Here is a 12,779-nt window from a genome sequence, read left to right as displayed (position 1 = left end):
AAGTTGCTTGCCAACCGCCATTAAAAACAAAAAAAGAAGAATAAGGAGATTCTCCCTCTTCTTGTTTTGACTGACATGATATGCTGTAAACTGAACTGAAGTGTGTGAAACTGAAGATAAAAGAAAAAAAATAGAGAGCTCTAAAACTGCTGGTTCTAGTCTGGTTTCTTTTTGATCACAAACTAACAAGCATTATGGGTCATGGCCATCTGTAGCAGCTTTATGAAACTCCAATTTATCAGAGCCTGAAGGGCACAGAAATCCAACCTTGGCTCAAAGCTTGATTTAGCTCCCAAAACCAAACAGCTGATGATGCAAGACGTAACTTGGAGTGAGCTTGATCATCTACTCGCCAGGGTTTATCTCAGCTCTGTCCCATATCCCCAGCTCAATAATATGGACTCATCAAGCACCTCTTCCTCCTCCTTTGTCAATACGCCACACTGCAGCCCCTTTATCTGCTGCTTTGGCTTGAAAGGAAGGAAGAAAGAAGGAAAATGACCCCTGAGGACTGATCAGGAAACAGAATCTGATTCTGGTGATGAAGCCTCCTGAGTGTGCCGAGCAAACAAGTAATTTCTCCTGCCACTTTTCCTTCTGACACTCACAAAAATCTGGTTTACAATCATCTACCAGGATAGGACTTGACTGGAGATTAACAATGCAATGATTAGCAGGGAGAAGAGTTGAGACTGCTGGCGGGGTGAGGAAGAAGAAATGATTTGGTGACCAACGCTTTAAAATGCTGATTTGTTTTCACCCTCTCTGCAATCCTATGTTTATTCCTCTCTTTGCACTCCATTGTATCGATCAGAAAATCAGCTGTCTGCTACGTGACAGGTAAGGTAGTGCTCAAGTCGGACAGGGAAGGCTTGAGGTGAAGAGAGTCACTGAAACTGTCTAGAATATTGAAATAGACAATTAAAGCAGTCCTTCCTAGAAGATGAACAGCAGAGGACAATCTAAATTAGAGGGAGGAAGAATTACGAGCTCTCTCAAACTGAGGGAACACAAAATAATTCACCTGGAAATCAATTTCCATCACATCTATTACTGAATGCCGATAGAGAGAGAAAGAGACAGAGTGGGAGAGAGGGAGACGGTGACCAAAAGCGACCATCATTTCCTCTTTTTAACCTTTCGCTGTTTTTCTTCCCTTCATCCCTGACCAAGCCATTTCCACGGCGGAGTGCGCTGCGGCTGTAAAAAGACATCTGTGGTTAATCATGAAAACTATACTGGAATTATCTAGTTCCTTGAAATAATAAAACACAAATATGTGCAGTCTTTACTGTGACAGACCAACATGAAGTGGTCCATCATTTGGAAGTGAAAGGAAAAACTACATTAGTAAATTTTTATGAAATGAAGATATGAATGTGGTATGCATTTGGCTTCACTTGCACTTAGCCCTGTACTTAGCATCATCCATGCTACCATTAACACACTTCCACAACTGTGGATCAACAAAGGCTCTGAAAACTTACATAAATGTGATTTCTTGGTTTCCTATTTGTAATAATTTTCCAAAACATGTATTTTTCCACAATGTCATAAAATGGTATTTGGCTGTAGAATTTTGAGGGAGGGAGTTTTCACACCAGATAGTCCAGTAGACTCGGTTCAATTGGGGACCAAAACTGCAACATTTGTTACATTTCAGCTGCTGTGGTTCTTTTTCACACTGCACTGAGTCAAACGATCCAAACTAACTGAAAAACCTGTTTCCCTCTTTGCCTGTGGGGGCGCAAGAAAACGTCAGAAGAAAACATGAGCGCAACTTCCTTCTTCACAAAATGTAAATAAAAACAGAGTGTTAGATTTTAGCGGTTAGAGGATTTCTCTCTTTTTTTGGGGGTAAGGACCAGGACCCATTTCTCCTGCTAGCGCTAGGCTAACACGTTTGTTTTGGTTGTATTTGTAGTGGGCGAAGTCGGAGTCAGGGCTCCATCATTGTCTTCATTATGTTAATTTTGACTATATTTACTCAATGAGTAATCTAATTTATCTACTGGCAGCACACCAAAAGTGTTCAAGTAACAGCCGCGCCACCTAGTGATCACTGTCATTACAACACGTACAGCTTTTCAACACGATTAAGGCGGATGCAGCCCAAGGGACAGTGAGAGTAATGTACATAATAATAATAATTTAAAAAAAGAAGATAGAACCAACATTGTGACCCAAACGTCAGGCTGGCCCACTGGGATTTCCCCAGAATCACCCGGTGCTCCACCCGGTTCTGGAGAAACTAGAGAAAACTACCTCCCAGCAGAAAAGACCCAGATCAGATTCAAACCCAGAACTACAGGTGGGCATTTACTGTATCATTCATCATTTATTGTGATAAATTTCTTATCAAAATATGAATTTTGACTCATTGTTGACATCATAAATTCCTTTTAATGATGTTTAAAATCCCCCAAACTGTGCTTATTGTCAGGATTTATAGTTTTATTATTTTCTTTTTATTATTTCCCATTTGTTCAATGGGAGTGTTTTTCAAGAGTTTGAGGGGCTTTAATTACTGTGACACACAGTCATACAGTTACCTAAAAATATCTAATAAATAGTTCAGTTTTATCATTATCACAATGGAACCACAAAATATCATAATAAAGTTTAAGTCCAAGTCTAATTGCTGCAAGGTAACAATGCAACCCAGATAAAATCCAATTGGACCAATGAGAAATAAACTGAATGATACCACGAGGTGCAGAGCTTTGATTTTTTTGGGCCGATGTGAGACAACTCCAAAGTTCAGGAATTCCTCCATGGCTTAATTTTTTTAGTCGATTCAAACCAGGCAAAAATAAAAATGATGATTATATTGTCATAAACTCATTAAATGACATTTTAGTTAAATGTCTATGATTAAAGCTAAAATGCACTGTCAAAGTAAACACCAGCAAATTAAAATACCCACAGCTGTACTCCGTTTTATTTTTGGAGAGTGTGTTGTCTGAATCTAAAAGTGTGCTGCACTTTTCGGACTTTTATTTGTAAAAAGTTCTGAAAATCATGTTTCATTTTTCTTCTACTTCCCCATTATGGCTCACTTTGTGTTGGTCCATCACATAAAATACCAATAAAATGCATTGAAGTTGGTTGTTACGAAGTCAGAAAATATGAAAATACAAAGAAGTAGAAACACTTAAGCAAGGTGCCAGAAAGTATTGATATATTTTCTCCATTGTACGTACTCGGAGCTTTAGTGAGACTGGGTGTTTACATTAAAAAAAAGAGCTTCTTGGTAAAAATAGTCTTTCAAAACCAGCAAACAAGCATTTCAACGAAGCAATAACAAGGTATGACAAAATAATGCTGTTGTAGAATGAGAAACCCTGAAATTACAGGTATTTGTTGTTTGGACAAATATAAAACAGAAACGACACTCTGGTGAATGGGAAGCCTCATTAAGTGAAAAACATCAAGATCTTTACGTTACAAAACTAAAGAAACTAATGAGATGATTTTTCTGCAGCTTTGCAAAGAGAAAAGCAGCAGAACTACAGATGTGGGTTGATTCACTTTCTTTTCTTTTTCTCAAATCAAGACAACCATAAGGGCTTCCCACTTATTTAACAGAAGTACACAGTCTGACTGAAGAGCGCCGCTCCGCTTTATCTTTAACAGCATCATCACACGTCCCTCATTTTGCAGCCGTACTTTGAATTCCTCTGGGTTTTTCCTCATTATCAGCCCAGGAAAACAGAGTCTGAGTTCACCGTTCAGTGCAGACAGTGGAGGAGGTAATATAAAAAAGACAACAGGCGAGAGGCCGAGGGTGTGACTGAAGGAGGCGCTGTCAGCATTTGTAGGTCAGCGTAAATGTTTAATGCTGTTTGCTGATGAGCTGGCTCCATCTCTCTGGTTTGTGTCTCTGAAAAGACGGACTCCCAGTACTTCCAGAAGCTGCTGATGTATTCCGCTGCTCTCTCGAAATGCCAGTTAAGCAGGTTTGTGACAAGATGGCCGAAAGTGCCAATTAGGTCAATTTACCTCAGCATAGTTTGATCCTCCTGTTCCATCCTGATTCCAGCATTCCTAGTCATTCTCCCAACTGCAGCTTCCAACTCTCCCATCCTCCTAGTCCTTAATGGATTTCCATGCTGCTCTCCAGCATTCCCTTTTACACCTTTTCAGTTACACCTTGCAAAGGTGCCTTGACCAGCAGAAAGTAATGCATATTAGTGTAGTGGGATAATAAATGATACGCAGTTGTGAAAACCATGTGTGCATTTTTTTTCCCCTTATAGAACCACTTTCAGCTGCAAATATGGCTGCAGGTTTTATGGATTTGTGTCCACCATTTTTACCCCTTTAGACAGAAACATATTTTTTCATTCTTAGAAAAACATTTCAAATTCCCTGAACATACCCCGGTATGTTCAGTCTAACAGGGTTTTCTTCAAGAATTTTTCTGCATTTAGCTCAATTCAGCTTGTCTGTCTTTATGGAATAAAACCATCCACACAGCGCGAGTCTACCACCACCTTGATTCATATTTAGCCAGTTGGATGAAGTCTTAAAGGACCATTATATAAAATAAAGTGGTTTTAGCTTGACATTGTGTTATGATGTTATTTCCTCATCAAAAGCAAACCTGCGGTGTTACTTTGATTATTTCATGCATGTTTAAGAAATCCTTTAATCTCCATGGCAACCATTCAGCTGTGCAAAACGCCTGGATGGACTTAGCTCTGTCTTCAAAACACAGCTCCTCCTAAAAGCTGCAGTTTCCAAGCTTACACCTCACAGAACAGCTCCTCCCCCACTCAGCTCCTTCAGACTAGCCAGCAGCAATTAGCAAACAGTTGGTGGAACTGCCGAGCTCATTTTAGGAGCTATTCCTTAGAGCAAAAATTTGATTATAGGTTTTGAATAGAGCTATTCATTTAATTTCTCTTTGGGATCAATGAAGTTTTTTTCTTTTATTATTTGAATTAAAGTAAAAATAGAAGTAAATTTGTAGTTCTTCAAAAAATGACAGCAAATTTACTAATAACATCTTTTATTGAAAGGTTGTAACATTTGTGGCTCAAAACAGGATAATTATCTGAACTGAGAGCAAAAATGGCTCTTTGGATTGAAAAGTTGCAGCTGTATATGGAGAATAAATAATCAATTTCTATGCACCATTAATCTGGGACAAACTTCAAAAAACTGCAAAACTGCTGGAACACTGAGTTCCTTTAAATCAAAGCTAAAGACTAACCTGCTTAGAGCTGCATTTGGCACCAAATAACTGGAACATCAATCAAAATATATATATTTGCTTGATGATTTTGATAATTGCATTTGACAAAATGTTCATTCTTGCTTCATACTGGGTCATTGTAGGATATTTTACACAAATAAACTCCAGGTGACACACAGATGAATTATTGATCTTCTAAAATTCATTGATTGTGTATTTATTTGAGGGTACCACAGTTAATGGGGCAGAATACAAATAAATGCCTCTGATTTTGATTTGCCAAAATAATCTTGAATTGTTTCATTTTTCTTCACCACACAGTTCTGCACTAGCTTATGCTGTGAAAACTCTGTCTGTGGAAAGTAGCTTTGCAAGGCAGAGTGCGAGTCTGTGTGTCTTCAGCATATGTAATTATTTAGCCTCGAGTACACATCATAATTGGAAGCATCTGATAAAATGTTGCCTTACATGAAGCAATGAGAACATGGATTAGTGTTACATGACAGGAAGTAGGGAGGGGAGGAATCAATTTGGTTGCCAAGGTTCAGCAAAGGAACCAAATAATGGCCTGTTTATCTTATCAATTAGGGAACCATAATATTTTTGAAATGAGAAATGGGTCTTACCACAGGGCACAATCACCTCATAAATAAGGTAAATTGCTAAATAAATCCCCAAACCAATTTATTCAATTTACTGTATGATGGATTATAGCTTAATTTCAGCGATAATGGGAGGAAACACTTGAGGAAATTAAAACGGAGAACTTGAAATTTCCTGAGTCGTTTCCAAATGACCCCAGAGAATCATTGGATAATTTATTAAAACAAAGCAGCTGTCTCTCCTCCAAACACTGTTGAGCTCTTTGCTTTATATAGGAAGACATTAAAAAGGGACACAGTTTGAACAACTATCATTTTTAAACACTCCTGCAGTGTTTCTGAAGGTTATGAAGGATTCAGAGCAGGGCTCTGTAGACGCTGCAGCCCTCCTGATTCATCTTCATGGAAGACGCATTCCAATAAAGTCAAAGTATTTTGGATCCGTACAGCTCTGTCATAAAGCCCCATATGTTGCATTGTTATTTTCCCGGCTCTGTCACAAACACGCGTCCTCGCTGCGGCAGCGACATCGCATGAAAGCCAACGTGTCAAACTCCAAATCCATCTCTGTCACAGATGGTAATTGGGACTGAAAAAGAAGAGAAAAGCACACTCTATGGGCTGATTAAAGGCATCGCGGACGCACAAGTCTGTGACTCCCAACAGCTTCTTTTTTTCTTTTCTGTTGGTCACCTTTCAAATGTACATTGTTATTTATTGTTTAGGTGTCAGAAAAGATCCATTACATGCCCTTTTAAAGTGCCTGGACGGCGTGCGGAGAGCACCACAGTGGGTTTTTGTTGGTGTTGTTGAGTGGCATTTGTGGGAAATTCAGGAAGAACATGGAGGCCTTCAGCAAACCAATCCAGACAAAACTTGGTCTTTTAATGCAGGGTGTGGCTTGGATTATTACAAAATCCCAAAAACAAAACCCAGTGGGTCACAGCCTGAGAAGAAGGTCTGTCTGCGCGGATGGACGGATGGATTGGGGACAAGAAGGCTGGATTCACGGTGGGGCAGAGAGCCAAGGAGAAGATGCAGCAGATGGATGGTTGAGTTAAAGGCCTGGGGGGGAGGAGGTTACTGTATGAATGTAGGTTATGGCTCAATGAATCGTGCTGGAACTGGGTATGTTTCAAATGCTGCAGATGCAAACTTTAATAGTTTTTTAGTTGAGACCAAAACACTACACTGAAACTTTTATCATCCAGTTTTTTGGTAGAATGTTTTTGGTCTCTTAATCTGTAGACGGACTGGGTGGGGTAGCAACACACACATAAGCACATGTGCGCACGCACGCACGCACACACACACACACACACACACACACACACGGGACACCCGTCCACTTCCAGGCTTTGCATTCACCTATTTAGCAAGCGGCCAGGCCTGACCATTATCTATGTACAGTAAGTGTGACCATGGGTGAAAGAGGTTACATTAGCATAACCTAGATATCCTAACCCCCCATGTATGAGTGGGCTGTGTCTCTCCTAGCAACAGATACCTTCATCCCCCTACCTCACACACACACACACACACACACCCTCGTTTTAGCTTAGCTTCAGATGCTCAAAACAAGTCAAGAATGAAGCTGGTCTGATAAATTAAAGATGAACAAGCAGCAGCCGCCCTAGCTGTCGATGATGAACTCATATTATAACATGACCGCTCCTTCCCACTTCCTCATTCCTGTCACTCATAGCTGGATTTTCTTCTTCTTCTAAAGAGCAGAGACACCATAAGAAATAAATTAATTTAAAAAAACGCCATTAAGCTAAAATGTCTCGGTGACAGCCCGTTTCTCCCCTCAGCTGCTGCTTTTAATTCATAGTATATGTTTGAACGCTGATGTTCGGTTTGCCGACAGTGTTTCTAGCTCCGTGGGAGGAAGAGGAGAAGGAGGTGGAGAAAAAGGAGAAGCAGGAAGAAGAGAGCGAAGAAGAGGGACAGGTCTGAACTCTTTCCCTGACCGCCTGTTGGGCGAAGAAGAGCTGCAAAAAGTGACTTTGGCTGAATGTCAGCGTCGGAGCATTTGTGCCCCCTAGTGGATCTTCTCGTCATTGGGGATTAGCAAATAATACAAGGCGACGTTTTAAATACTTATTTAAACCGAAATAAATAAACTGATTCTGATTTCAGCTAAGATGAAAAGAGGTAAGGTTGCTATGGCAGCCATAAAAATGCCAGATGAGAAGTTATGGTTGTTTCATCAGCGATAAGTGTAGGAGGTAACAATGATTTTCTTTTACACATCTAATGAGTCTTCTTTTCTCCAGACTTCTCATGCTGTGTGTTTCAAGATTCTTCTCAAAAAATAAAAAACGGATATGCTCGGAGTGCAAACTTATTTATCTAACCAGAATAACAAACCACTAGGCTGTGTTTCACAACATGAAGGTCTCTGCAGACACTCAGCTAACAAAAGAAACGTTTTCCATTTCCCCCCCTTCTTTCCCCCGCAGCAGCAGTCAGAAAAGGAGAGTTTAGGTTTTGTGCTGCGCCGTTAGCAGCCTCTAGATGGCAGCAGAAGCAAAGAATCAGCCTGGTGAAACAGAAAAGCTTATCTCCAGCAGCATCATTAGCTATCATGATGCATCTAAAGCAAATGTGACGATAAACAAATGGGTAAATAGAGGGCAGTTGAATAAAATGTCATAACCAATATAAATGCCAATAAGAACAAATTAAGTCTGTTCTGAGAACTATTAAATAGTTGAATCAATGAAATGTAATTGATCACAGCCTTGTTAGAAGTTCTTTAATCAATAGTGAATTTACATTCAGTATCTTTATCAAATTGGTGGAGTAAACTTAGGTTGAAATTAAACTTTTTTTCTGAGACCTTCCATGAAACCAAATGTTTCAGCCAAAAACAGGAATTGGACTATTTTCCCCTGAAATGCTGAAAAATCTAATTTTTCTCCAGGGCTGAAACAATTAATCAATTAACTGTGATTAATCAAGTACCATAACTATAGTCAAAAATGTTTACTTATTGACTAATAAGTCACTGGAGAACACAGACTGAAAAAAGGCTGTATGCTGAAAAATCATTCTCAGAGCAGTAGCTAAGATAAAACTGTACAAACAAATCCCTTTATCTGTAAACACATTATACCCAAACTAAAGGGGCAGTTCTAGCTTCACCTGGCTCANCCGGGTTTTTTTAACTAAAAAGACGTCCTTACAGCCCCCCCCCCCCCCCAGGAACATCATTGTCCCTGAACTGATTAAGTTGGTGGTGAACTCCGACATCATACTCACAGACAATCATGAAAAATCACTTGCTTCAGTTGGGGTTCATGGTCTGACACACACCTAACTCACATGAGACCCATATGCATGTCACACCTCCTCCTCTTACCCAGCTTGTTTTGTCTATATGTGTTTATATGTGCTTATTGTCATGTGGAGTGGTTGGTGGTGGTGAGGAGAGACGCAGAGACTCAGGTTGTAGAAGAAAATGATTAATTTAATGAAGAGCGTAGCTCAAAAACAGTCCAGATCTCAGGGCAGCACAGCAGAGTGGAAACACAGAGGCTCAGCACCAGTAGCAACTGAATTAAACAAAGACTGACACGACGAGCTAATGCCGACACAGGACTTAACAGTTTAACTGTGCTGGCAGACGAACTATCATAGACAAGGACCCGACAAGAGACAAAGGCAACAGGTGGGTTTAAATACACAGGGAGGGTAATCAGGTAACTAGACACACCTGGGAAGCAATCAGCGGGGAACAACAGAGACTCACAGGACAGAAACTGAACACAGAAAACCCTTAAAAATAAATACACAGAAACACGGATCATGACACTTATGTGCCGAGGTTTTTTTTCTTCATCTCAAGCTCTGCACTGAAAAGAGCAGAGTGTGAAACAGGCAGTTTTTTTCCCTCTCCTTACCTGATGTTTTTCTTATTTTTCCTTTTCCCTCTGCAAGGCGGTGCCTGTTGGGCTGCGAGGCCTCAGCCAACTATTCCTCTCCCCCCTCACTTGTGTTGTTGTGTAATGGATGGTTGTACTGGAACTGCAATTTCGTTGTCTTTCTGACAATGACAAAATTCTTCTGAATCTTTTCAGCAGTGGGCAAGAAAGCAGCACTTTTTGTCCTTCCTTAAAGGTTCTCCTGCAAGCTGTTTTATCATACTTCTGCTTTTGGCATTGATGGGCATCTACTAGGTGACTATGGGCCAGTTCCTGAAACTGTTGAGACTTGTTCCTCATTTTCAACACATAAGAGAATGATGTACACTTTTTCAGGTCTGTCCTCCTCCCAGGCCTCTTTGAGGACATCCAGTGGGTCCCTGACAGTATGACCATACAAGAGTTGAAATGGAGAAAACCCAGTAGATGCATGAGGTACCTCTCTATAGACAAAAAGCAGAAACAGTAGCCACTGGACCCAGTCTTTTCCTAAGTGTTTTACAAGCTTCTTCAAAATTGACTTCAGGGTTGTGTTAAACCTTTCAACAAGTCCATCGCTTTGTGGATGGTAAGGACTCGTTTTGATCCCACTGATGTCCAAAAGTTTGTAAATTTCCTTTAACAGATTGGAAGGAAAGTTTGATCCTTGATCTGTAAGGATCTCTGGGAATACCCACCCTTGAAAACATCTGTATCAGCTATTTGGGGGGTGTAACTCTTCTCAATGGGAAAGCTTCAGGGTACCTTGTTGCATAGTTGCACACCACTAAAATGTATCTATGTCCTAAGCTACCTCTCCAGTGGGCCAACAATGTCCATGGCAATATGAGAAAATGTGATGTCTATTACAGGCATAGGAATAAGTGGGGCTCTGTCACCTTTCCTACTCAGAGCTGTCAACTGACACTGTGGACATGATTTACTGAATTGGACAGTGTCTGAAAACTGTCGAGGCAAAAAAGAAACGATTTGATATTCTGGAGAAGGATTTCACATATCTGACATGACCCACTCAAGGAAGTGAATGGGCCAATTGTAAAACTATTGGCCTTATCGTATAATAATAATAATAATAATAATAATAATAATAATAATAATAATAATAATACATTTAATTTATAATGCACTTTTCATTAATAAAAATCTCAAAGTGCGACATGGTTAATCTAAAACCATAAAATCAACAATCAAAAACAATTAAAAAAGACTGTCAAATAAAAGTGAAGAAGGCTTGTCTAAAGAGGAAAGTTTTCAAGCCAGTTTTAAAATCGGACAATGATTGCGGGGCTCTCAAATAGTCTGGGAGAGAGTTCCAAAGACGAGGAGCAGCCACAGCAAATGCTCGATCACCCATAGTCCTTAGTCTTGATCAAGGAAGGTGGAGAAGATTGCTGGATTGGGATCGTAGGGGTCTAGAAGTTGAATGTGAAGTAAGGAGGTCCTTCAGGTAATCTGGTGAGGTTCCATGTAGACAGTGATGGGTGATAAGTGCAATTTTATACTGAATCCTATAAGTTACAGGAAGCCAGTGAAGCTTATGGGAACTACTAACTGATTACCTACTTTTCTACAGCAATACAGTGTTCATTCTTTACAATGAATACTTCCCAAACTCTCTCTGTAATCTGAGTTGGTTCTTGGTAACACTTAACACAAAGAGATGCTAAAGAGGCATCCTGCTTTTGAAGTTGGACCATATCGCTTGGAACCAACAGTAGCTCATCAATCTCTGGTTCAGAAGGGTAAGTCAGGAATTTTCGTCCCCCTTACTCTCTTGTCTCCGCTGTATTCTGCTTGTTCTTGAACACCGCCTTCTTAATATTTCCTCACGAGGAATTTCAGTATTAGCAAAAGGTAACTCACTCAAACCTGGCTCTGACTGAGACCTTCTAGAGCTAGACCTAGTGACGGCTAGCAGAACTTCACATGAAATATGTAAATCTTTCTCTTTGCTAAAAGGTCCCCAAGAATTGGCATACCCCGACCCTACACAGTCTGGTAGGGAACTTCATCCATCACTCCAACTGTAAGTAAATGCTCCGATTCATGAACTTGAAGGACAACATTGGCAATAGGTTAACCAACATCATCACCATGAACACACCAGGCTATAACTTTACCACAGGACAATTTTGTCTAACAAGGGTGCTTCTATCTCCTGGATGTAATAAGGTGATACACGTTTTTCCCTCAATAAAAACACAGATGGTGCACTCCTGATCACTAGAACGTGCTACAGACTCAGATTCTTCCTGCAGCAAATCAAAACACTGGTGAAAACCATGTGTAAGTCTTACTGGCTTGCTGACCTGGGCAATCAGCCTTAAAATGACCAGTTTGACCACAAGAATGACAAACCAAAGGGCTGCTTTGTTTAAATTCCCTAACACAGCTATTGCTACTGATTGGGGAATTTTGTTGGGATATTTAAGTGTGTGTCCATTCCCAACCCCCGACTTACTCACCACTGAAAAGGCTGAACTGGGGTTGCACTCTTTTACCCAGGTTCAAAGGTCTGGGCTGAGAACTCTAAGAAACTGCTTTAGCACTACGACATCTCCTATTTGCTCTTTTGTCTTCTTCTCTAGAATCATCCACTTTTCATACAGATCTTTAAGGCGAGTTCGCAGCTCTTTGGGTATCTCATCATCCTTCCCTGCCATGACCTGGACCCTCAGGTTTGATGCTTCAGAGTAGAAAACATAATATTCAGTTGCAAGCAGGGGTGAAAGTAAGGGGGTACGGTAGGGTACTGCGTACCCCTAAAAGTTTTAGTGGGGGTACGCAGTACCTGCAAGAGAGAGGAGCGACTGTCTGCTGTAAAAGAAATCAACAGGTTCACTGTGCAGCCGTGAGTTCACCCACTAATCAGCCGTGATTGAAAGGTTTTTCAAGAACAATCTAAAACACAACTTAATCAGTTAATAAGTAGCTTTTCCCCCCATTTCATATTGTTTCTATTGTTCGTGCTTTACTAGAGCAGGGCTGCAATACGCCGATAGCGGAAGGTTTTGAGTCGATCTCAGCATTAGGTGACAAACTGAACGC

General features: G+C 40.4%; 2 long non-coding RNA genes across 2 annotated transcripts in view; one reads left to right on the top strand and one right to left on the bottom strand.

Moving 5' to 3' along the window:
* Positions 1–10,676, bottom strand: part of LOC106941491 (uncharacterized) — a 13,727-nt gene extending 3,051 nt beyond the window's left edge. Inside the window, exons 1-2 of the long non-coding RNA XR_001423382.1 lie at positions 10,665–10,676; positions 9,157–9,162 (exon numbers count right to left, since the gene is read on the bottom strand). This is a non-coding gene — a long non-coding RNA (uncharacterized LOC106941491). The remainder of the gene's footprint in view (positions 1–9,156; positions 9,163–10,664) is intronic.
* On the top strand, positions 3,433–11,258 carry LOC106941490 (uncharacterized). The gene is made up of 3 exons (XR_001423381.1): positions 3,433–3,443; positions 3,916–3,923; positions 10,958–11,258. It is a non-coding gene; the product is annotated as an uncharacterized LOC106941490 (long non-coding RNA).
* The last annotated feature ends 1,521 nt before the right edge of the window (positions 11,259–12,779 follow it).

The sequence above is a fragment of the Poecilia latipinna genome, unplaced genomic scaffold (genome assembly GCF_001443285.1).
Source record: "Poecilia latipinna isolate Pla-1442-1.1 unplaced genomic scaffold, P_latipinna-1.0 Scaffold3700, whole genome shotgun sequence".
Lineage (NCBI taxonomy): Eukaryota > Metazoa > Chordata > Actinopteri > Cyprinodontiformes > Poeciliidae > Poecilia > Poecilia latipinna.
Note: the sequence above shows the minus strand (reverse complement) of the source record. Positions and strands in the feature narration are given on the sequence as shown.